The sequence below is a fragment of the Durio zibethinus genome, chromosome 12, assembly GCF_047325235.1.
Source record: "Durio zibethinus cultivar Kanyao isolate XHJ-2024 chromosome 12, ASM4732523v1, whole genome shotgun sequence".
Taxonomy (NCBI): Eukaryota; Viridiplantae; Streptophyta; class Magnoliopsida; order Malvales; family Malvaceae; genus Durio; species Durio zibethinus.
In genome coordinates this window covers 5,198,550-5,225,369 of record NC_143173.1, presented here as the reverse complement: position 1 = coordinate 5,225,369, position 26,820 = coordinate 5,198,550, and the positions used below count along the sequence as shown (strand labels likewise).

The 26,820-nt window shown below is 30.0% G+C and overlaps 2 pseudogenes across 2 annotated transcripts; both read left to right on the top strand.

Moving 5' to 3' along the window:
* Positions 1-16,498: 16,498 nt before the first annotated feature.
* On the top strand, positions 16,499-19,950 carry LOC149515627 (uncharacterized; annotated as a pseudogene). Its single transcript, XR_016346867.1, has 2 exons — positions 16,499-18,857; positions 19,817-19,950. The product of XR_016346867.1 is annotated as an uncharacterized LOC149515627 (transcript).
* On the top strand, positions 19,205-21,591 carry LOC149515626 (tubulin alpha-1 chain-like; annotated as a pseudogene). Its single transcript, XR_016326323.1, has 4 exons — positions 19,205-19,296; positions 19,817-20,031; positions 20,122-20,321; positions 20,425-21,591. The product of XR_016326323.1 is annotated as a tubulin alpha-1 chain-like (transcript).
* Positions 21,592-26,820: the final 5,229 nt, after the last annotated feature.

Below are 26,820 nucleotides of genomic sequence, written 5' to 3'. Positions count from 1 at the left end.
TATTCTTATTCTTGTAAATTTGTGCATGTGCACTTCATGTCTTGAATTTGTCTATCTTTGTATGTCTTTGCTCTGAACGTGGGTGATTTTAAGTCTAGTTGTGAAAACCTATAGTTTCTGTGTTATAAGATGTGGCCCCTTTCAATGTCTAATAAAGCTTCTGCTTTGTGCCACGATTTATATAATGCAAGTCAAAATTTCCCAGAAAAATAACAGAAACAATAAGAAAGCAAAGATTTCCCAATTTTCTATTTGGTGAGTGATTAAATATTTTGCTACAGACTGTATGTAATTGGAAATAGAAGTTTTCCATTCAAGAAAAACAATATTTAAAAAAAATAATAAGGATTGATGAATAAGGTCCAACTTGTTGTTAAAAAAATTTTAATGACTTTTTTTTATATGTAATTACTAGTCATGTTTATTCATCAAATAAATAACTTAACTAGATGAGAACTTTACTTTTTTTTTCCTATTATAAAGAGAAACAAGACTTAATGAAATTTTTATTTACAACTTGTTAAATTCGTTATTAAAAATAATTTATTAAAAATTTTAATCTAAAATTGAAATTCATAAATTAAAAGATTTTAGATTAAAAGTTTTATTAAATCATTTTTAATATTAAATTTCACGAATTTCATTTAAATTTTTTTATAAAAAAATTGCTATCTTGACTTGTGAGCAATTTTTTAAGAGTTCAAAAATAACTTAATTAATCAACTATTTACTTATGTTTTTGTATTTAAGATTGCTTAGAATTGAAATTTTATTATTAAAATTAAAATTTTAACATTTTATCAAATTATTGACTAAAGACTTTTTTAAATCTAATGTCTAAAATTACTAATTAATTTTTATCAACAACAAAATTTATTGGTCAATGGTTGTCAAACTTGATTAAATAAAAAGTGGATTTTGCTAATGATGATCTTGGGATAGTTTTTAAAATTACAAGTTTCCATGGAGTGGACGGCTGGTTCTCTCTCCCTCTTTTTTTATTTTTTATTATTTTCTTATCCATGTCAATCTTCATAAGTTTCTCTCTTCAAAAGTTTTAGACTTTTTTTTAACCTTGAAAACTTTTTTCCTTAGAGTTAGCATTAACTTTAAGAAAAGGATAATTTTTGTTGAGCTAAATGCTCAAATCAGAATCAAACATTTGGATGATTGCTCAATTCAAGATCAAACGTTTTAATTTATACAAATAAAGATCAAACGTTATTGATTTGTAACAATATACGATTTATTTCAACGGTAAGAAATGTGCATCTTACGCGGCGTTATAACACGTAAAAAGAATAGGGAACGATTGATGAGGAAAAATTATGCTGAATTGGATTTTTTAGGTGAAAACGACTTGAGTACTCATATCATAAAAATTTATGAATGGATTATTGAAGGCATTTTTGGCAAGAAACGCCTTTAATAACCCCATTAAATTTTTTTTTGGGTATATTTAATACATTTTTGACGAAAAATACCTTAAATAATCATATCATAAACATTTATGAGAAGATTATTGAAGGTGTTTTTTACCAAGATTGCTTGAATTTTCTTTGGGTTTGCCTCTATCCCCCTCTTATTGATTATATAGTCGAGAAATTTACCCGACACAACTCCAAAGGCATACTTGCTCGAGTTAAGCCTTATATTGTATTTTTTTAATGTGTTAAAGGCCTTTTCAAGGTCCTTCAAGTGTTCAGCTAGGCTTTTTGCTTTTTACTATTATATCGTCCACATATACCTCCATATTACTATCGATTTGATTTTTTAAAATCTTGTTGACTAGTCTTTAAAACAGAAGGCATCATCCTGTAGCAATAAAAACCCATTTTCAATGATGAAAGCCATTTTTTCCTCATCTTGCTTCAATATTTTAATATGGTTGTAACCAAGTACATCCATAAAACTAAAAAGGCTATGCTTAGTATTGTCATCCACTAATTGATCTATGTTAGGGAGAGGAAAACCATCTTTTAGGCATATTTTATTAAGGTCGGTAAAGTCAACATACATCTTTTATTTTTCATTGTATTTATTAACCATGACTACATTGGCTATTCATTCAGGGTAGTAAACCTCCCTAATGAAACATGTTTGTAGTAGTTTATTGACATTGTCCTAAATAGCATTTTGCCTTTTTGAGGCAAAAATTCTATTCTTTTGTTGAATTAGTTTCGTATTAGGTTGGTATGCAACCTATGGACTATTATCTCGATGTCAATACCAAGTATATTGAAGGTGTCCTGGTGAATAGGTCAATATTATTCTTCAAAAGTTGGATTAATTGCTCTTTATATTCAAGTTTAATTCTAATCTATATATATGTTTTCCTAGAATGGGATGAATACAAGGTTTTTTCTTGACTAATTCAATTTTCATTTGCCTCAAGTTTTTGATCAAATTTTTTTTGTCTAGTTAAGTTAAGACCACTTTTTGTAGAGACAAATCTTGATGTGACAGATAGTATATTATTGATAAAATGATCAAAATGTAAGTTATTATTACTTGATAGTTCATATAATTGTTACTTATTCATTTCCAAATTCAATAAGGGTAATGGTGATCGGCTGTAGCTAGTTTTCTCTAATTTTTATCTTTTTCTTGCTGGCATGGTACGAGACGTCAGTTGAACTTTTATTATTAAACAAGATCTTTCTAACCACATAATTATACACTAGTATTATGATCACTATAGCATCATTATAAAGGATTGGGTTTCTTCTAAGTCCTTCAAACTGATTAAGATTGGTTTGTCCCTTTAGTCTTTTTTTTTGAGAAATCGATAGCCATAACCATACCTTGGTCAAATTTTTTTTTCATCGAAGTGGAGTTTCCTTCAGTGGTCACATTGATTACCATGGTAATTGATCTATTATTCATAGCTTAGCTCTAGTTCTATCTTTACTCATCCATCAAAACTTTTTATCTTTTGTTTTCCTTTGGCCTACCTTCTCTATCATTTGTAGGTTTTCTTCAATCCCTTATGTAGTATGATCTATTCTGCCTCTGCCTTCATTGGTCCATAAACCTCGATGTTGACTTCTTTTAATTAGAGCTTCAATATCATTTTTTAGGTCAAAATGATTTTCGGTGTTGTGATTTATGTTTCTATGGAAGATACATCTTTTAATCAAATCTCTTATTATGTCTTGCCTTAATAGTTTCGACCATCTGAGCTCTAGATTTCTTTCAATTTGCATTAAAATCCTCTCTCAATGAGATATTCAATATTGTGTAGTTTTTTTCTTTGCTGGAACTCTTAGCTCTGTCTCATTTCCCTTTTGGGAGAGGATCGTAAAAATTCTTTCCTTTTTTACAACCATGGAGGACGGATAAGCTTTTCTCACCTTAATCGCAGAGAAAAGGGATGAGCTTCTCTTACCTAAGCTATTTCTCATCATAGCTTTAGTATTTATGTATTTCTTAGCTACAAGTAGCACATCGACCAAAGTTTTGGGCAGCTCTAAGGATAAGGTCAGCTCAAGGTGGTATGCTCTGTCATTGACCCTACTTGTTAAGGTGGCTACAACAACCGTTTGTTATAGGTCTTTCACCTATAGGGCTTTTCGTGTTAAAACGTGTGATATAATCCTTTAAAGATTCATTCAAGCCTTGATGAATCGACATCAGGTGCAATGTCATTTTTTTCATTCTTCAGCTACTCACAAATCATGACAAGAATGAATGGCTAAGTTCTTTAAATGATGTGATCGACTTTAGCTTTAAGCTATTATATCAAGACCAAGCTAGGCCCTAGAGGGTAATAGCAAGGCCTGTACATATCATAGCTTCATCTGCATCACGCATCATCATATTCTAAGTTTCAAGTATTTGAATTTGCATGGTTAACCTAGATATTATAACCCATGCAACAAAAAAATAAAAAATAGTAATAGAAACATGAGACGGATATTAATGGAAAGATGTCTCTTATTCTATGTATTCAATTAAGCGTAAATAAAAGGAAATATCATTTACCTCATGTTGTGAATTTGCTCACTTGCGTAACATGTAGAATATCATTTTTATTCTTAAAGAAAGAGATGGAACTGATGATTTTCTATATATATAAGAAAGTAGCAATTGATAAATATGAAACTTTCTATAAAATAACATGACAGAAGCTCATTTATCTCATTGGGCTATTCTAGATTTTAAACTTTTGTTTAAGGTTTTTTACCCTCTCACTTTAAAACTCATAACATGATCTAAAACACAATTGATTGCCCAATAATTGAGTAATTTGATCTTTCATTAAAATATATCAAATTTAAAAATATGACTGTGAAATAAGAAAGCTGTCAAATAATAGCAATTCTTTGTAATGAATTATCAAATACATTTAATGTAAATATCTCAATATAAAATCATTTAATCAAATAAATAATGAAAAATTATTTCAAACCATAATTGAGTGCTACCAGCATATCAACAAGAAGTCAGAGCTTTGAATCACATTTCAGGGAGAAAAAGAATAACAAAGTTCAAATAGACAAGCCTAAAGCTTATAAATTTTATCATTTTAATTACAAACTAAATTATCATGGTTGAAACTATGTATCATTTCAATCCTACACAATAGTACAACCAAGAGCGATTTTTGTCCACTATTGAATCTTAATTGAATTGAAATATGAGTAATTAAAGTCATATAAAGTGTTAAACCTTTTTATTAATTGACCATATGAACTATTATTCTTATACTAAACAAAATTATTTAAATGATAGTATGAGGTAATCATTGGTCTACTTTAACAAATAGTCCATCAATGGCATAAAAGGTTTTGTAAAAATTTATCATACATACTACAAGACAAAACATTCACAACAAAATATTATTGGTTTTAATGACAGAATTTTACTTTTGATCTTGGCCTTCTTAGTACAATTCTATCGATTTTGCGGAGAATTTCTCTGATCGAGGCACTTCTACATACAAAACTTATTTTACTTTTAAAGGAGTTGAAATGGAAAATAAAGGACATTAGCATGATAAGAATGAATAATAAATTATATTCATTACAACATAGACATCCACCTAAATCCATTTTCATAACACACATTCATGGATAGATTATGTAAAAGAAAAATAAAATAGAATAATTTAATTTATTTATATTAATTTTGATTAATACAATAAAACCATAATATTTCAATAATTAATAATGTATAAATTTCACTAAACTATCAAATATATATAAGTTATTTCAAAACAAATATAAATCTTAATAATATATAAATTACTTCAAAATGAGATAATTATTAGTAATATATAAATTATAACCTCAAATCAGTATAAATAATTTTAATTTCTATAATTATTATTAAAATGTAGAAAATATCAAATATTAAACATCAATCAAAATATATTTAAATCTTAATATACATTAAACCCAAATTAACTAATATAAATCTTAAACATCAAAAAGTTAATAAATTTAAAACAAAACCCAACAAATCTCAACAAAACTTTCACAAATAAAAAATAAATAACTCAACAAATAAAAAAATCCATAATAATACTAAAATAAAATAAAAAAAATTAACAATACTCAATATTAATACTCAACAAAAAATCCAACAAAAATATATAACGAACAAATTTCAACAAAAATTTAACCACAACCTAAACAAATTTCGACAACTATAAAACCAACAAAAACTCAACAAATTGATATTCAAAACCCAAATAAATTTCAACAAATGAATAACTAACCAAACCTCAACACATTAGTAATCAAAACTCAAACAAGTTTCACCAAATTTATAACAAAAAATTAAACCCTAAACTCAATAAATATATAACATTAAATACAACATAAAATAAAATAATTAAAAAAAACTTAATAGATGGAAGAGACACATTTATGCCAGTCGATGCACTTGGTTGGCGGTGTAGGATGGCAAGGTGGCAGGGAGAGAAGGAAGGAGAAAGGGAAGGGGAAAGACAATTAGGGATTCAAGAAAGAAATTGGGGGAAAATGAGTTGCCTTAATAAGGGATTTGAATTTTTGTAACTCTTCGCAATGGTTTTACTAATGAAAATTTCGTCAATAATATTAAAAGTTTTTAAAAATACTTTTCACAATTGTTTTAGTGATAGAATTTCCATCAATTACGTCAAAAAAAAAATTTTTCAAAATTTTTTACCAATGAAAATTTTCGTTGGTAAATCCATTAGTAACTTTTAATGACGAATTTATAGACGAAAAAAATTCATCGATAAATTTGGCTGCAATTCACTTCACACTTTTAGTGACGGATTAGCGACGGATTTAATTTCATCGGTAATTTATTTAGTAATCTATCAGTAAAAGTGTTTTCTTTTTAATTTTATTAAAATTTTGTCGGTAATTAATGATGAAAAAATTATGCTTATAAAATTTTGTTGATAATGCTTAAAATTCTAGTAGTTATTAAACTACAAACTGTTTAGTGAAAGTAACTAATCCAATTTTCATGTACCCCATTAAATCAAGTTTATAAAAATTATCTTGATATCTTAATATGATATCATTATAAATTTTGTAAATTTCAAGTATAATAAATAACTATTTATGTAAATTAATGTAAACTTAATAATGCAAGATTTTGATCTTTTTAAGGCAAAATTCCCTAAAAAGGAAGGAATGTGAGCCAAAAGCTGAGTTAACCAAAACAAATATGTTGTAACATTAAATGCAACATCAAATTATACAAGTTCTTAAGTGTGAGTTTGTATAAAAGTCTTAACATTTTTAAAAAAATTTTGTTGTAACGTCTATATCTAGGGATCTATCACTAGATATTGACTTGAGGAGTCGTCACCAATCTTTTTTTGTTTAGGTGCTATTGGCCACCTAACTGAATCTGTCTATTTTTAAAGAGAAATTCTAAGTTTGGCTTAGGTATCTTTAAAAGGTAGATTCAATGTCTGCCAAACCATAACTAGATCCAAAAGTACGATTACGTGTAAAGAAGGTTATAGCACCCTCACAACGGCCATCGAAAGATGGTACCAGCTCAATTTCGTGTTATCCATTAAGCTTTAAAAGTTTTACCAAATGATTAATTATTGAAAATAATTTTTAATTGACTTCAATACCTTAAGAGTATACAAGAAAACTACTGTTTCTTTTATAGAAGCTCCATCATCGGATTATTTAACAATAAAAATTTTTTAAGAAAAGAAAAAAAGAAAATGAGAAAAGAATGATGATTCAACTTTTGATATAGATCTTTTTTTTTTGTTTTATAAGAAAAAACTCAAGCTTTTATATAAAAAAAATTGATACTTTCAACTTTTTCTTAAAGCATTTTAAGGTTTTTTTTTATTTTTAAGAAAAATTGATACTCTCAACTTTTCCTTAAAAATATTTTTTTTAGAATTTTATTTTTAAGGAAATTGATACTTCCAACTTTACCTTAAAAATTTTTTTTTTGAAAATTTTATTTTCAAGAAAAATTGATACTTTCAACTTTTCCTCAAAAATACTTTTTTTGAAAATTTTATTTTCAAGAAAAATTGATACTTTCAACTTTTCCTCAAAAATATATTTTTTGAAAATTTTATTTTCAAGGAAAATTGATACTTTCAACTTCACCTCAAAAATATTTTTTAAAAATTTTATTTTCGACAAAAATTGATACTTTCGACTTTTCCTCAAAAATATTTTTTTTTGAAAATTTTATTTTAAAGAGATCATTGAAAATTAAAGAATGTTTAATTAAATGAATAAATTATTTCAATTTAATCTATAGATAAATTGGCAAAAAAAATAATCATATTAATAGATAAATAAGAAAAAAGAAAATAAAAAAAACCTTGGAGTAGCTCGGCTCAGCGTGACAGAAACGTGGCTCAAGAGACAAAAGTGGTTGGATGACTTGATTCATGGTTTGGCTCAGTGGCTCAATAACGGCTAAGCGAAACAGGTAAACAGGTTAAAACGCTGCGGGTCGAGTTGGATTTTGGGCGATGCACAAATCCTGTCGACTTTCAGCTTCTCCAAAAACGGTGTTGTTTTCAAGTAGTATAAAAGGCAAAAATTTTCCTTTTTCGTCAGATGCTTCACCCATTTCTCTCTCTTTCTTTCAGTTTTCTCTACATCTCTCTCTAGATGCGAAGAACACCAGTGAAATTCTCATCGATTTTTGAGTTTTATCATCGAAAACTGAGTTTTTTGTCAAAAAAGTCATCGAAAAACTTGAATTTCGTTGAAAAATTCACCGAAATCTGAAATTTTCCAAAACTTTTCCAGAAAAAGAAAAAAATTTTCCAAAATTAAAAAAAATTCCTAAAAATCTTAAGACCACTTCTACACCTTTTAAACACCTTTTTTTGCTTTTGATTTTTCTCTCTGTTTGCTTTCTGTGTTTGTGTTTGTCCGTTTTGTATATGATATATGGATATTTATAGGGGTGAAATCCGATAGTCCTAAAACCAGATGGGATTTTAATCCCTTTTAAGTTTTAACTCTAAGCTTTAATCCAACTAAAATGCCTTAACCTAGTCTTACCCAAATTCAACCACCCTTTTTTTTTTTTTTTCATTTTTCTAACTTTTTCATTTTTTTTATTTTTCCATAAAATCACTTAGACCCCTAGACAGATTGGGGTATCTATAGTTGCCTCTCTTTTCACATTTTTTATGAAACAAAAATTGTGCAAAGACATAGGCAACCCAATCCACTCAACACGCATTTCTTGTTTTTTTTTTTAAAAGTAAATAAAGCTCCTCTAAACAGAGGCTCAATGACTTTGAGAAAATTAAATGCTCTTTTAAATAGAGGGTCTACAACTTTTAAAAAATAAATTGCTCCTCTAAGCAGAGGTACCATAACTTTTGAAAAATAAAATGTTCCTCTAAATAGAGGCACCATAACTTTCAAAAAATAAATTGCTCATCTTAACAGAGGACCATAACTTTGGAAATAAATTGCTCATCTAAACAGAAGACCACAACTTTGAAAAATAAATTGCTCATCTAAACAGAAGCACCACAACTTTAGAAAAATAAATTACTACTCTAAACAGAAGCACCATAACTTTGAAAAATAAATTGCTCCTCTAAATAAAGGCACCACAACTTTGAAAAAATGAACAAGGCTCCTATAATCAGAGGTTCAACAACTTTGAAAAAATAAACAAAGCTCCTTCAATCAGAGGCTCAACAGCTTTGAAAAAATAAACAAGGCTTATCGAGAATCATGTCCGAGGAGTTATAAATCGTGTTTAAAGGAATTTTAAGAGATTATGCCTGAAGGTCTTACAAATTGATCATAATACTAAGAGATATCATTTTTCAAGGATTAGAATCTTACCTCACAAGCTTTTTCTCAATCAAGAATTTGAAACTTTTACATCGAAAAGTCTTCATATTTGTCTTCTCTATATGGGATCCTGGAATATCTTTATTTTCTGAGTTTATGCACTAGACTTTCTAAATGTTGTATATGTTATGCACTAGGCATTTAGAAATGTAATGCATGCTATACAAATATTGATTAATTGTGGTACTTAAGTTTCTTAAGCTTTTTTCTTGGGCCACAAACCCTTTAATTTTCAAATACTAAGACCACATCAACGTGACTCTCAATCATCCCTCTCATTTAATTCTCATATTCTCTTTGCAAGAAATCTCTTTTCGAATTCAATGTCCTTATCAGAAACTAAACATTTCAATTTTTTTATCACTCTCAACCTTTCCAATGTAATGTAGAAATCTTTCATGCTATTATTCATTTATCAATCATTATTTCAACCTCAAAAAGTAAAAATGCACTCACACATTTCTTTCAGTATAAGGTATAAAAAAAAAGTAAAAATGGTTGAAAATTAATTAACAAAAAGAGAAACTTAAATAATGAAGTGGAATATCTTTTATTAGCAAAAATGCTGGCAAACTTTGACACAGAAAAGAAAACAAAAGAATTACAATGATGGTTATGGGGAGACAATGCCCAAAAATAAACAATCGGACAATCATGATAACATATCTCAAAGTCTTTTTGAAAATCTCAACCACCCGATGCACTTAACAACTTAGAGCTCTTCAAAATATGCTGGCCTTCATGCCAATGAATTTTTAGATTTGATGCTATATTTTCTTTACCTAAGCTACTTTCTTAGGTTTTCAACTTAGATAAATCCCCTTTGACTCAAACCGTCATTTTGGAGTTTTCGCCTTAAGTCTTACTTTTTTCGTTTTTCATTTTTTTTTCTTTTGTTTTTTTGTTTTTTCTATTTTTTTTTCAAGCATATTATTTTTTCACAGCATCAAAATTTATAGGATGAGGCAAATCATTTTTATCCATCTCAACTAATATCATATCTCAAAATTAACAGGTTTATACGACTATCTCATGAAAACCTAAAATGGTTTTTTTGTTAAATGTAATGAATGAGAATGCAATGAATGAAAATGCATGCATGGGAAGAACATTTACCTTAAGACAGTGTTCAACCAAAAGATTTTATTTATTCCAAAGAACTTTGTTTATATAGAATTTATCATCCTAGAGTTATAACCATATAATCATTTGATCTGCTCATACTAGTCACTTGTTTCCTCAATGAAATTTAGTAGGGTTGTCTATGTTCCCCTACTGGGGCCACCACTTATTTCAATGTTTCTGCCTCTTCGACAATTTTTTTTACCTTACATACCCCTTTACAAATTTGGGTTGTTAAGTGCTCAATATACTTCTATCTTTCTAGGTTTTCCCTTTTACCACACCATACTTGGTATGATAACTCTTTATGCTCTTTAACCAATGCAGCAATATAGTCATCTTGTTCGTTCAACCTTTGTCTCAACCTGCTTAGGTAGCTATTCAACATGTTATTTTTTATTTGACCTAGGTATTTTCTTCTTCTAATTCAGCATATTCTTGCTTCAATCACTCACTTTCATCTATCAACTAAGTGATTGTTATCTCTTTGGCTTTTACCTTTACACATAACCTCTTATGTTCATGGTATAGCTCCGTTAGTTTTTTGATAGTTGTATAACATTCTTTAGCAATCTTGCAAACTTTGACTTCATGTTTTTCAGCTCTATCTTTTCATTGTTCTCTCTCCTCTCGAAGCTTCTGAATCTCTTACCTTAGCCTATCATTTTCGATCTCGAATCTTTTCTTCACAAATTCTAATTCTGATGGTGTTTCTTCAAGTATTTCTTCTATTGGTTATAGAAAACTTTCAAGAGTGAATACAACTTTCTGTCCTCATCTTGATCTCCAAACTAAGTACCCATAAGTGACTTTATCAGTGAACAGTCTAGGACTCACCTTGTGGGGATTTTTTCATGCTTTAATCACATCATTGATCCTTTGAAATGCTTTTGGCTCATTATAAGAAAAATCTGACTGATGAAGCTTGTGTCATGAGAATGAACTGTTTTGCCCTAACTGTTTTCTCATTAGAAATAATGCATAACTTTTTGCCTCCCACAAACTCAAAAGTGGGACCACAATGTTATCTCTACACTGATATAGCATAGGTTCATGATTCATCCACAGGGCCAACCATTTCACCTCGGTGCTTGTCATTTTTGTTAAAGATGCTATCCACTATTTTTTAGACTTTTGTTATGGCCACTCACTTTTGCAGAATTCTTTGATTGGAGCTCGATTATGGAAATAAAGCTTCAAGAAAACACCTATTTTACACTGAAGTGGCTTTTTATCCATAGGTACAATAGTTGTATACAGCTTGTCAAACGCCCTCCATTCTGGTGATAATAACTCAACAAGCTAATGGTCTCTGCCAATATCATTGTTGACAAGTTACAGCCATTGATCACATTTTCGAAGAAGTCAACCACTACTATTTTAATATAACCCAAAACCTTAAAAAAAAATCACCATTTCGTATAAGGCTAAGGCAAACACGTCTAACCCTTACTCCCCGTCGACATGTTGTACTAAAAAATCATGAAAGAACTTTCAAGATAAACAAACCTGCTCTTGTTTCTTCTTTGTATGAGAATCCATAATCTCTTTGTTTATCCCCATAAGATGGGCTAGTTTCTTATGGAATGCTGATTTGTGTTTTTTGACATATATCTTGTCAGAAGCATGAAGGTATGAACTCAATAAAATCAAATATTCTTCAATAGTCGGTGTCATATCAACTTCATTGAAGATGAAACACTTGTATGAAGGATCCCAGAATTGCACTTCAACTTTAATTAGTTAATTCTCAACATTCACTGCAATGAGGTGTGCTATATGTCCATGCCTCTCGTAAAACTCCTCTTGTCTTGATGGACTCATTTTTTTCCATATATCAAGCAAATCCTTTAAATTATTTTATTTGAGGAGGATGGATGTTTCATGAGACAAGGTGGAAGCATAGCCGATTGGTAGACAATCTTTTTCCTTTTATTTAAATCCTTTTTGACTAAACCTTTACTTCATTGGGTGACTCACAATGAGCTAATATAGGCAAAGAGCAAACTAGTCATTTTATAGAGTCCATGAAAAACTCTTTGTTGAAGATCATCTTTCAAGTAAGTGTTCTTTATGTAGCTTTATGATATGAGCATGAATCAATGCAAAAATGAATAAAAGAAAAGGTTAGTATACCAAATAAAGAGAAATAAATAAATAAATAACTAAATAAATTAAAACATCACACACAATAAAAGGAATGAATCTTATGCTTTTGGTCAATTCTAAAGGGAAGGAGATGGCTCTATCTATAGGTTAGGCGCTTCTAAGGTTCACTATATATGGTTCAAGGTTAAAGTCTAAAAGGTTCCCAAATTGCTCCTTACATCATTGTCCATCACAGATTAGTAAGGCACCTCAATCCTCACTCATTATAGGCTACAACGAAAAAGATTCAATTTGAGTGGAAGTATTTCGCTAGTCATTGCGAAGGCATTAAAATCTCACGAAAGCATAGGTACTTTACTCCCTCCTAGAGGGATGGAGCTCGGGTATAGAGCTCATGTTATGCTCATACATATGAATGACATCAAAATAAAGGAATAGAGTGAATGAATGAACAAAGATCTTTAAAAAAAATCAATTTTATTAGGCTTTTGGATAACATAAACTTATTTGTTGGCCTGACTCTTAGCTTGTCCCCAGTAGAGTCGTCAAACTATCGTAACGTCTAGATCTAGGGATCTATCATTAGATATTGACTTGAGGAGTTATCACCAAATTTTTTTTATTTACGTACAATTGGCCACCTGATTGAATCTGTCCATCTTTAAAGAGAAATCCTAAGTTTGGCTTAGACATATTTAAAAGGTAGATTCAATGTCTGCAAAATCAGAACTAGGTCCGAAAGTACAATTACATGTGAGAAAAGTTATAGCACCTTCACAACGCTCATCGAAAGATGGTACCAACTCAATTTTGTGTTATCCATTAAGCCTTAAAAATTTTATCAAATGATTAATTATTGGAAATAATTCTTAATTGACTCCAATACTTTTGACAGAAAATTAAGAAAATTTTTTCACCTCAAGAGTATACAAGAAAACTACTATTTCTCTTACAAAAGCTCTATCGTCAAATTATTTAATATTAAAATTTTTTCAAGAAAAGAAAAAAAAATGAGAAAGGAATGCTGATTTGACTTTCGATATAGATCTTTTTTTTGTTTTATAAGAAAAAACTCATGCTTTTATACAAGAAAAGATAGTACCAACTCAATTTTGTGTTATCCATTAAGCCTTAAAAATTTTATCGAATGATTAATTATTGGAAATAATTCTTAATTGACTCTAATACTTTTGATAGAAAATTAAAAAAATTTTCTCACCTCAAGAGTATACAAGAAAACTACTATTCTTTTACAAAAGCTCTATCATCGGATTATTTAATATTAAAAATTTTTCAAGAAAAGAAAAAAGAAAAAATGAGAAAGGAATGATGATTTGACTTTCGATATAGATCTTTTTTTATTTTAGAAGAAAAAACTCATGTTTTTATGCAATGAAAATTGATATTTTCAACTTTTCCTTAAAGCATTTTAAGGTTTTTTTTTTTATTTTTAAGAAAATTGATACTTTCAATTTTTTCTTAAAATTTTTTTTTGAAAATTTTATTTTTAAGGAAATTTGTACTTCTAACTTTTCCTTTAAAATATATATTTTTTTGAAAATTTTATTTTCAAGGAAAATTTATACTTTCAACTTTTCTTCAAAAATATTTTTTTTTGAAAATTTTATTTTCAAGGAAAATTGATACTTTTAACTTTTCCTCAAAAATATATTTTTTTAATTTTACTTTTTATATTTTCAAGAAAAATTGATACTTTCAACTTTTCTTCAAAAGTATTTTTTTTTTTGAAAATTTTATTTTAAAGAGATCATTGAAAATTAAAAAATGTTTAATTAAATGAATAAATGATTTCAATTTAATACATAGATAAATTGGCATAAAAAAATCATATTAATAGATAAATAAGAAAAAAAAAAGAAAATAAATAAAAAACCTTGGAGGTGCTCGGCTCAGCATGACAAAAGTGCGGCTCGAGAGACAGAAGCGACGGATGGCTTGATACGCGGCTTGGCTCAATAACTTAACAACGGCTAAACGAAATGGGTTGAAATGCTGCGGGTCGGGTCCGATTTTGGGCAACGCGTAGATCCTATCCACTTCAACTTCCCTAAAATAGCATCGTTTTCAAGTAATATAAAAGGTAAAAAATTTTCTTTTTCGCCAGATGCTTCATTCCTTTCTTTCTCTTTCCTTCAGTTTTTTATGTATCTCTCTTTAGATACAAAGAACACTGGTGAAATTCTCGTCAGTTTTTGGGTTTTTCGCCATAAAAGTTACCGAAAAACTTGAATTTTATTGAAAAATTCATTGGAATTTGGAATTTTTTAGAAATTTTTCAGAAAAAGAAAAAAATCACCAAAAAATTTAAAAAAATTCCTAAAAATCTTAAGACCACTTATGCACCTTTTAAACACCTTTTTTTGCTTCTCTTTTATCTCTATTTGCTTTCTGTGTCTGTGTTTGTCTGTTCTGTCTCTGATCTATGGATATTTATAGGGTGAAATCCGAGAGTTCTAAAACTAGATGGGATTTCAATCCCTTTTAAGCTTTAACTACAGGCTTTAATCCAACTAAAATGCCTCAACCTAGTCTTACCCAAATTCAACCATATTTTTTTTTCATTTTTTTAGCTTTTTTATTTTTTATTTTTTTATAAAATCACTTAGACCCCTCTGACAGATTGGGGTGTCTACAAAATTTAAATGAAAGTGTTCTAAAATGAATTAATTATTTGAATAAATATTTTTATAAAGGAATTTTGAATATTAAAATTGGATGAGAGTAATTATAATAAAAAATAATGATATTAAAAATAGAATAAACATGAAAAAATGCAACATACATGTCATTATATTTATAAAAAAGTATAGATAACACTAATAACATAAACAATAAAAAATAAATTTTTAAAAGAATTTTGTAGTTAGAGTTGAAAAAAAATAAAAGTTATATAAAAAACGAAATACAATAAATTAGTTTATTACTCGTGCAATACAATAATTGTCTATAATTATTTAAATGTGTGTAAAAGCATAATTAACATTCTTTAATTATTTATATATTCAAAATATATGTGAAATACATATAATATAATTAAGATATCAAATCATTATAGAATTAAATTTTTTTATTAAAAATTTAACAAATTTTTAAAATATGAAAAATATTATTTAAAGAAGAATAAAATATTCAAAAGATATCATATATATAATATATATTATATTAAAAGTAAAGAATGCAGTTAAATATTAATCTAAATGTCTGTTGATGAAATGTCTCAAACAAAGTGCTTACATATTCATCTATTCTCTATTAGCATCTAATATTGGAAACAAAAAGTTTTATATATTTTAAAAGAGAAAGATGTAAATAAGCATTAAAATAAAGTAGTAGTAAAGCATCTAGATACCAATCATTCTTTGTATAAGATTGGTGTATGTAAAACTGTGACATAGTATCATTGCTTATGATACCGTCACTTAATGCTTGCAAATAAATTTATCAATCATCATTTTTATTAGTATTATGAAACATAAAACCTATTTTAAAAATTAAAGTGATTATTTAAAAAGTAAATTTAATGTAGATGTTTGTAAGTTAAAGTTAAGAAACTTAACATCAATAGTTATAAAAGAGAAAAATAAATGCTTTTGTAAATTTTAACTTTATACTTCACAAAATATAAAATAGTAAACATAAAGATTTGAGAAAAAATATAAAGAAATATAATTGGCTTTAAGAGTTTCATTGAATTGTTTACTCTAATATGTTATACGTGATCTTAATTATTATTTTAATATAATTTAATATATATCAATATTTTGATTCAATAAATTTTTAAGATTTTAAATATTAAAGAACATCAAAATATATATATAAATTAATTTACTATTACATTTTTAAATCAAAATCTTTAATAATAATTATCTTACTAACATTGTTGCTGCTTTTAAATTTAAACGTATATTTTAATACTGATTTTATTTCTACTACTAAGACGTTATATCATCTCTACGATTATTTTCAATATCAACAGATATAATTTCACTCTATATCCAAATTAACCATCATTCAAATATCCGAGTTGGGATAGACGAGAATTTGAATGATAGATTTTAAGCAGCCCTAAATTGGCCAGATCCGATCTCGGCTTTTGAAACAGGTAAATGGTTTAAATGGAGCGCATCAATTAGGCGTGGGTCCGAAATCAGGTTTGGACTTTTGGCAGCAATTTATCATTTGAGCGCGGTGCGTGGGTGTCTCATCCGACAACGAAGCAGCTGAAGGAAGAAGAATTGGAGCTTTCGGTTTGTTTTTTTGATGACGATGATGATGATGATGATGATGATGAGGGGTTGGAGAAGCTCTTCTCTCTCTTCTTTTTCTTCTGCCTTTGATCATCTCCGACAATTGGGATCGGGTAACCCTAGATCTGCCACTTCTCTCTTTTATTCCCAAATCTCTTATTTCTCTACTACCCATTGCAAGAAGAAACCCAAGTATGTGTTTGATCAAATTGATGGTGCCTTAAACAAGTTTGATGAGATGCTACATGTGCATCGACGTCCTTCTATTGTGGAATTTAGTCAATTATTAAGGGCCATTGTTAGAATGAAGTATTATGAAACTGCGGTTACTCTGTTGAGAAAAATGGAATTACTAGGAATTAATCCTGATGTTTATACTCTCAGCATTTTGGTAAATTCTTTTTGCCGCTTGCATCGTGTGGATTTTGGGTTTTCGGTTTTGGGGAAGATGTTGAATTTGGGCATTGAACCAAATACTATAACACTCTCCACTTTGATCAATGGACTTTGCATTGGAGGTAAAGTAGCTCAAGCTGTGAGGTTGTTTGATGACATGATTCGAGAAGGGTATCAGCCTAGTTTAATCACTTATACTACGATAGTAAATGGTCTTTGTAAAATCGGGCTATTAGATTGCTAAGGACTATGGGAGAAATAGGTTATGCACCTAACATTGTAACATACAGCACTATCATCGATAGCCTTTGTAAGGAAAAGAATGTAACCGAGGCTTTGAAGCTTTTCTCGGAAATGAGAGGTGAAGGCATTCCACCTAATGTTTTCACTTATAATTCCTTAATTCATGGTATGTGTAATTCATGTCAGTGGAAGGAGGTCACAAGATTATTGAATGAAATGATGGTGAACAATTGCAAACCTAATGTCATCACATATAGTATTGTGGTTGATGCCCTTTGTAAAGAGGGTAGGGTTTTAGAGGCTCAAAATATTTTTGATAGAATGATTCAACAAGGTGTTGAGCCTGATATAGTTACCTATAGTTCATTGCTTGATGGATATTGTTTGCAAGGTAAAATGTACGCGGCTAGAAAACTATTCAATTCAATAACTAACAAGGGTTGTGCACCTAATGCATTTAGTTACAGCATCATTATCAATGGATATTGTAAAGCTAAAAGGATTGATGAGGCAATGGAACTTTTTCATGAAATGACTCGAAATGGATTAATCCCTAATGTTGTTAGTTACAACACTCTTATAGGTGGCATGTCACAGGTTGGGAGACTTGCATTTGCACAAGAACTTTTGAAAGAAATGAGTGCTCGTGGCCTAGTTCCAAACGTGATCACTTATTGTATGTTGTTGGATGGCTTATGCAAGCGTGGTCATATTCATGAGGCATTGGGACTTTTTCATGTAATGCAGAATAGTGGGTTAGATGCTAACATTGTCCACTATTCTATCTTAATTGATGGCTTGTGTCGAGTTGGGCAACTTAAAGTTGCAAGGAAATTATTTTATGCTCTCAAAGTCAAAGGGATACACCCTAATGTTCACACATATAATATAATGATCAGAGGACTTTGTAAAGAAGGGCTGCAGAATGAAGCATACAAACTGTTTAGTAAAATGGAAGTGGATGGTTGCATGCCAGATAGTCGCTCTTATAATGTAATGATTACAGGATTTCTTCAAAACAATGACATATCAAGGGGAATCCAAATTCTTCGTGAAATGGTTAACAAAGGATTTTCTGCAAATGCATCTGTAGCAGCCATGCTAGTGGATCTAATCTGTCGTGATTCAATGGGTGAATATATTCGTGCAGTAGTTCAGAAACTTTGAAGACTATCAAAGTTCTAATATGGAGTGATTTCTTCCCAGCCAATATTAGTGCAATATATCCAAACAAGTTTTATAATCTGTCGGGGTTGCTAATAAATATCTAAGCAGTCCCTAATTCCGTCATATGAACTTCATATGGATGGCAGTATTTTACTCCTTGATTAGGCATTAGGCCGCATGCAAGTATCCTATTAAATTCAGGAAGAGGGCTGATTTTGAATTTTTCAGCCTGCAGGTACTCTTTTTTCTTCTGTTTTTCTCCTCCTTTTTTTTTGTTTTTTTTTCTTCTAGGGCACCTATAGGCATAGCAGTTTTGGGCTCTATTAATGGTTTACCATTCATTCTAGTTTTGATAATCTTGCAAAACGTATAATATTCTCCTTTGCAGAACAAATGTCAATGCTCGTTCATCCTGCTTTATAATCATATTGTCTTTTCCTGGTGGTGTTTCTTTGGAACTGGTAGCATTAGAAAGTTTTTTGTTGTGAGTTTGTTGCATGGAAATGAGATATTTGGTTTGAATTGAAGTGAATGGTAAGAATTTAAATAATTCTTTTTTATTAACATAAATTTCCATTTGAAATGCATTTCCAATGCTCAGATGGCGAAGTCACCAGAGCTATCTCCTGTGGTGGTGCAGGATTTCTGTTGATCCTCCACCATTTGGGGAACTGGCATGGCTAGCCGCCTTGTCTGCTCTAACTGAACATCTTACAGGGATAGGATCACATTGTGGAATTGTATGTAATGAAATTCAAAAAATTTCCCTGGATCTATTATGAATTGACATGATTCTAATATAATGCATCTCTGTTTTCCTTTATTCTTCTTATCATATAAATTTATGTAGTTATGTTCTTATAGTTTTCCTCTCGATTTTTCCTCTACTTTATAGTTCCTAGTGAGGGACTTTGAACAATTTGATTAAACTTCTTGCCTTGCAATTTTCTCTTTTTGTTGGTGTCATTTCTTTTGTGCTACTTGCCTTACTCTTTGCTTATCATTCTCAGATGTATGGTACAAATTTAATAGCAACAAATGCATGCCGGAAACTACTTATTTTTCTTAATATAAATTTCAGATCAAAGTGGACATAAACATTGAATGGGATTTATAAATGGATCACTGAATTATGGTTTTACCTCTGTCATTTCATGATCTGAACCTATAAAACTCGTTTGTGTTTGCTTGCAGTGACACCACCTTAGGTGTTTGCCACGATGATTTTAATACTTTCTTTAGTGAGACTGGGTCTGGCAAGCATGTGCCAAGAGCTATATTTGTTGATCTAGAGCCCACTGTCATTGATGAAGTTGGAGGAGGGACTTTTAGACAACTCTTTCACCCAGGGCAACTTATTTCTGGCAAGGAAGATACTGGTAATAACTTTGCTAGAGGACATTATACAGGTACAAGCATCTTTTCTGCATTTCCACAGTACTGGCAATTTTGTTATATTTGATCACTGGCTTAAACTTCTTTGGTGTTGTATACTGCAGTTGGTCAGGCAATTGTGGAACTTTGCCTTGACCAAGTGAGAAAATTGGCTGATAACTGCACTGGTTTGCAAGGAATTTTTGTGTTTAGTGCTTTTGGCAGTGGAATTGGTTTTGGTTTGGGCTTGTTGCTTTTGGAGTGCTTGTCCGTAGATTATGGAAAGAAGTCAAAACTTGGCTTCACCATCTACCCTTCTCCTCAGGTAATTTCTTGAAGACTTCAAGGAAAAGTACAGGTTTCTTTTACCCTATGCTTGAACTATTATGTTTGTGCAATTCACTGAACAATTATCCCCAATTGTGCAGGTTTCTACTGCTGTTGTGGAACTTTTTAATAGCGTGCTCTCAACTCATTCCCTCCTTGAACACACAGATGTTGCTGAGCTTCTTGACAATGAAGCTATATACGATATTTGTAGGAGATCCTTAGACATTGAAAGACCAACTCAAACAAACTTGAACCACTTGATATCCCAAATTATCACTTCTTTGACCAGTTCATTGAGGTTTGATGGTGCCATAAACATGGACATCGCAGAGTTTGGACATTTTAGAGTTTCAGAATAACCTCGTGCTGTATCCTTGTATCCATATCGTGCTCTCATCATATGCCCCAGTAATCTCAGCTACAAAGGCTTACCATGAGCAGCTATCAGTTCCTGGGATTACAAGTGCTGTTTTTGAACCATCAAGCATGATGGCTAAATGTGATCCAAGGCATGGGAAGTACATGGCGTGCTGTTTAATGTACCTAAGGATGTCAATGCTGCCGTTGCTACCATCAGAACTAAGCGGACAGTTCAGTTAGTAGATTGGTTAGTAGACATCTCTTACATTTCATTTCCAAATAATTATGTATAAGCAATCTGATTATCATTAGTGCACAGAGTTCGCCAAGGGGAAAACATTGATTTTGCCTTCGGTTTGTTATCTGAATGATTGCGATGCGTCTTTTATTTGAGGTGCCCCACTGGTGTCAAGTGTGGTATCAACTATCAGCCACCCACTGTGGTGCCATGGGGTGATCTTGCTAAGGTACAATGTGCAGCATCCATGATCAGCCACCCACTATGCATGATTGGCAGAGGTTTTCTCCCGAATTGACCACAAGTTTGATCTCATGTATGCCAAGAGAGCATTTGTTCACTGGCATGTAGGTGAAGGAATGGAGGAAAGTGAATTCTCAGATGCCCGTGAAGATGTTGCTGCTTTCTAGAAACAGAAGATTACTAGATCCATATTTCATGAAAGCAGCAGCTAACGGTCCATCATGTTCCTCAACTCATTTCAGTTCATCAGCTATTCTTATTCTTGTAAATTTGTGCATGTGTACTTCATGTCTTGAATTTGTCTACCTTTGTATGTCTTTGCTCTGAACGTGAATGGTTTTAAGTCTGGTTGTGAGAACCTATAGTTTCTGTGTTATAAGATGTGGCCCCTTTCAATGTCTAATAAAGCTTCTGCTTTGTGCCACGATTTATATAATGCAAGTCGAAATTTCCAGAAAAATAACAGAAACAATAAGAAAGTAAAGATTTCCCAATTTTCTGTTTGGTGAGTGATTAAATGTTTTGCTACGGACTGTATGTAATTGGAAACATAAGTTTTCCATTCAAGAACAACAATATTTAAAAAAAATAATAAGGATTGATGAATAAGGTCCAACTTGTTGTCAAAAAATTTTAAATGATTTTTTTTTATATGTAATTACTAATCATGTTTATTCATCAAATAAATAACTTGACTAGATGAGAACTTTACTTATTTTTTCCTATTATAATGAGAGACAAGACTTAATGAAATTTTTATTTACAACTTGTGAAATTCAATATTAAAAATAATTTATTAAAAATTTTAATCTAAAATTGAAATTCATAAATTAAAAGATTTTAGATTAAAAGTTTTATTAAATCATTTTTAATATTAAATTTCATGAATTTCATTTAAATTTTTCTATAAAAAAATAGCTATCTTGACTTGTGAGCAATTTTTTAAGGGTTCAAAAATAACTTAATTAATCAACTATTTACTTATATTTTTGTATTTAAAATTGCTTAGAATTGAAATTTTATTATTAAAATTAAAATTTTAACATTTTATCAAATTATTGACTAAAGACTTTTTTAAATCTAATGTCTACAAATACTAATTAATTTCTATCAACAATAAAATTTATTGGTCAATGGTTGTCAAACTTGATTCAATAAAAAGTGGATTTTGCTAATGATGATCTCGGGATAGTTTTTAAAATTATAAGTTTCCATGGAATGGACGGCTGATTCTCTCTCCCTTTTTTTTATTATTATTTTATCCACGTCAATCTTCATAAGTTTCTCTCTTTAAAAGTTTTAGACTTTTTTTTAACCTTGAAAACTTTTTTCCTTAGAGTTAGCTTTAACTTTAAGAAAAGGATAATTTTTGTTGAGCTAAATGCTCAAATCAAAATCAAACGTTTGGATGTTTGCTCAATTCAGGATCAAACGTTTTAATTCATACAAATAAAGATCAAACGTTATTTATTTGTAACAATATACGATTTATTTCAACGGTAAAAGGAATGCGTATCTTACGCGTTATTATAACACATAAAAAGAATAAGAAACAACTGATGAGGAAAAATTATACTGATTTAGATTTTTTTAATGAAAAACACTTTGAGTACTAACGTCATAAAAATTTATGAAAGGATTATTGAAGGCATTTTTTACAAGAAATGCTTTTAATAACCTCATTAAATTTTTTTTGGGTATATTTAAGACATTTTTGACGAAAAATACCTTAAATAATCATATCATAAACATTTATGAGAGGATTATTGAAGATGTTTTTTACCAAGATTGCTTCAATTTTCTTTGGGTTTGCCTTTATCCCCCTCTTATTGATTATATAGCTGAGAAATTTACCCGACACAACTCCAAAGGCATACATGCTCGAGTTAAGCCTTACATTGTATTTTTTTAATGTGTTAAAGGCATTTTCAAGTCCTTCAAGTGTTCAGCCAGGCTCTTTACTTTTTACTATTATATCATCCACATATACCTCCATATTATGATCGATTTGATTTTTTAAAATCTTGTTGATTAGTCTTTAATAGGTTACCCCTACATTTTTCAAAACAAAAGGCATCATCTTGTAGCAATAAAGACTTTTTTTCAGTAATGAAAGCCATTTTTTCCTCATCTTCCTTCAATATTTTAATATGGTTGTAACCAAGGTAAACATCCATAAAATTGAAAAGGTTATGCTTAGTATTATCATCCACTAATTGATCTATGTTAGGGAGAGAAAAATCATATTTTAGGCATATTTTGTTAAGGTCGGTAAAGTCAACATACATCTTTTATTTTTCATTGTATTTCTTGACCATGACTACATTGGCTATTCATTCGGGATAGTAAACCTCCCTAATGAAACATGTTTATAGTAGTTTTATTGACTTTGTCCTAAATAACCTTTTGCCTTTTCGGGGCAAAAATCCTATTCTTTTGTTGAATTAGTTTCATATTAGGTTGGTATGCAACTTATGGACTATTACCTCGATGTTAATACCAGGTATATCGAATGGTGTCCAGGTGAATAGGTCAATATTATTCCTCAAAAGTTGGATTAATTGCTCTTTATATTCAAGTTTAATTCTAATATATATATATATATATGTTTTCCCAGAATGGGATGAATACAAGGTTTTTTCTTGACTCAGTTCAGTTTTCATTTGCCTCAAGTTTTTGATCAATTTTTTTTATCTAGTTAAGTTAAGACCACTTTATGTGGAGACAAATCTTAATGTGACAGATAGTATATTATTGATAAAATGATTAGAATGTAGAACTAAAAAAAATGTGTGTATATTTCAATTCAATTTTTCAAATTTTCTTTTGATCGACATGTTAGCTCAATCCCATTAACACGTGAATATTCATTAGCTTAAGAGCTTTGTCATTTTCAAGATCTATTCAAAAATTACAAAAAATTATTGTTATCTTCTGTTGGAGTGGAGCTTAAAAGCTTAAAGCAATTTAAAAGAGTGCTTTATCAGGTCGATTTTCTATTGTTGTAGGTGTTTGCTCTTATTTTCTTGCTTCTCTTTGGTTTCAATTGTTTGCTTCTCTTTTTTAACCTTTTCAGCCTCAGTTGAACTGTTAGTCTGCTTTTTAGCCCTTTATTTCGTTATTGTAACATAGCATTGTCATGCCATGAAGTGGTCTCCTCTTACTTCTCTAATCCCAAAAAAGGTTGGAAACTTTACTTTTAGATAGGGAGCTAAGCCCATAAGCCACATAATAAATTGACAAGGTTAGCTCAGTATCATGTTATAAGCAGATAGGATATCTATAACCATAAATTCTATGATCGACGTGATCGTTCTCGATTTTATCTCCAAAGAGATTGGTAGTTTGATAGTTCATTTAATTGTTACTTATTCATTTCCAAATTCAATAAGGGTAATGGTGATCGGTTGTAGCTAGTTTTCTCTAATTTTTATCTTTTTCTTACTGGCATGGTACGAGACGTCAGTTAAACTTTTATTATTGAACAAGATCTTTCTAACCATACATTATTACTCTGATCACTATAGCATCATCATAAAAGATTGGGTTTCTTCTAAGTCCTTCGAACTGATTAAGATTGGTTTGTCCCTTTAGTCTTTTTTTTTTTTTGAGAAATCAATAGCCATAACCATACCTCGATCAAATTTTTTTTTCATTGAAGTGGAGCTTCCTTCAGTGGTCACGTTGATTACCATGGTAATTGATCTATTATTCGTAGCTTAGCCCTCGTTCTATCTTTACTCATCTATCAAAACTTTTCATCTTTTGTTTTCCTCTGGCCTACCTTTTCTATCATTTGTGGGGTTTCTTCAATCCCTTATGTAGTATGATCTATTCTGCCTCTGCCTTTATTGGTCCACAAACCTCGATAGTTGACTTTTTTTATTAGAGCTTCAATATCATTTTTCAAGTCAAAACGATTTTCGATGTTGTGATTTATGTCTCTATGGAAGATACATCTTTTGATCAAATCCCTTATTATGTCTTGCCTCAATAGCTTCGACCATCTGAGCTCTAGATTTCTTTCAATTTGCATCAAAATCCTCTCTTGATGAGATATTCGATATTGTGTAGTTTTTTTTTTTTTTTACTGGAACTCTTAACCCTGTCTCATTTTCCTTTTGGGATAGGATCGTAAAAATTCTTTCTGTTTTTACAACCATGAAGGACGGATAAGCTTTTCTCACCTCAATCGCAGAGAAAAGGGATGAGCTTCTCTTACCTCAGCTATTTCTCATCGTAGCTTTAATATTTATGTATTTTTTAGCTACAAGTAGCACATCGACCAAAGTTTTAGGCAGGTCTAAGGACAAGGTCAGCTCAAGGTGATACTCTCTGTCATTAAGCCCACTTGTTAAGGTGGCTACAACAACCGTTTGTTACAGGTCTTTCACTTATAAGGCTTTTCGTGTTAAAATGTGTGATATAATCCTTTAAAGATTCATTCAAGCCTTGATGAATCGACATCAGGTGCAATGTCATTTTTTTCATTCTTCAGCTACTCACAAATTAGGACAGGAATGAGTGGCTAAGTTCTTTAAATGATGTGATCGACTGTAGCTTTAAGCTATTATATCAAGACCAAGCTATGCCCTAGAGGGTAATAGCAAGGCCTTTACATATCATAGCTTCGTCTGCACCATGCATCATCATATTCTAAGTTTCAATTATTTGAATTTGCATGGTTAACCTAGATATTATAACCCATGCAGCAAAAAAATGAAAAATAGTAGTAGAGACATGAGACAGATATTAACCTAGATCTTATTCTATGTATTCAATCAAGCACAAATAAAAGGAAATATCATTTACCTCATGTTGTGAATTTACTCCCTTGCGTAACATGTAGAATACCTTTTTTATTCTTAAAGAAAGAGCTAGAACTGATGATTTTCTGTATATATAAGATAGTAGCAATTGATAAATATGAAACTTTCTATAACATAACATGACAGAAGCTCATTTATCTCATTGGGCTTTTCTAGATTTTAAACTTATGTTTAAGGCTTTTTACCCTCTCACTTTAACACTCATAACATGATCTAAAGCACAATTGATTCCCTAGTAATTGAGTAATTTGATCTTTCATTAAAATATATCAATTTTTAAAATATGACTGTGAAATAAGAAAAGCTGTCAAATGATAGCAATTCTTTGTAATGAATTATCAAATTCATTTAATGAAAATATCTCAATATAAAATCATTTAATGAAATAAATAATGAAAAAAGATTTCAAACCATAATTGAGTGCTACCAGCATATCAACAAGAAGTCAGAGCTTTGAATCACATTTCAGAGAGAAAAAGAATAACGAAGTTCAAATAGACCAGCTTAAAACTTATAAATTTTATCATTTTAACTACAAGCTAAATTATCATGGTTGAAACTATGTATCATTTCAATCCTACACAAGAGTACAACCAAGAGCGATTTTTGTCCACTATTGAATCTTAATTGAATTGAAATATGAGTAATTAAAGTCATATAAAATGTTAAACCTTTTTATTAATTGACCATATGAACTATTATTCTTGTACTAAACAAAATTATCTAAATGATAGTATGAGGTAATCATTGGTCTACTTTAACAAATAGTCCATAAATGGCATAAAAGGTTTTGCAAAATTTTGTCATACATACTACAAGACAAA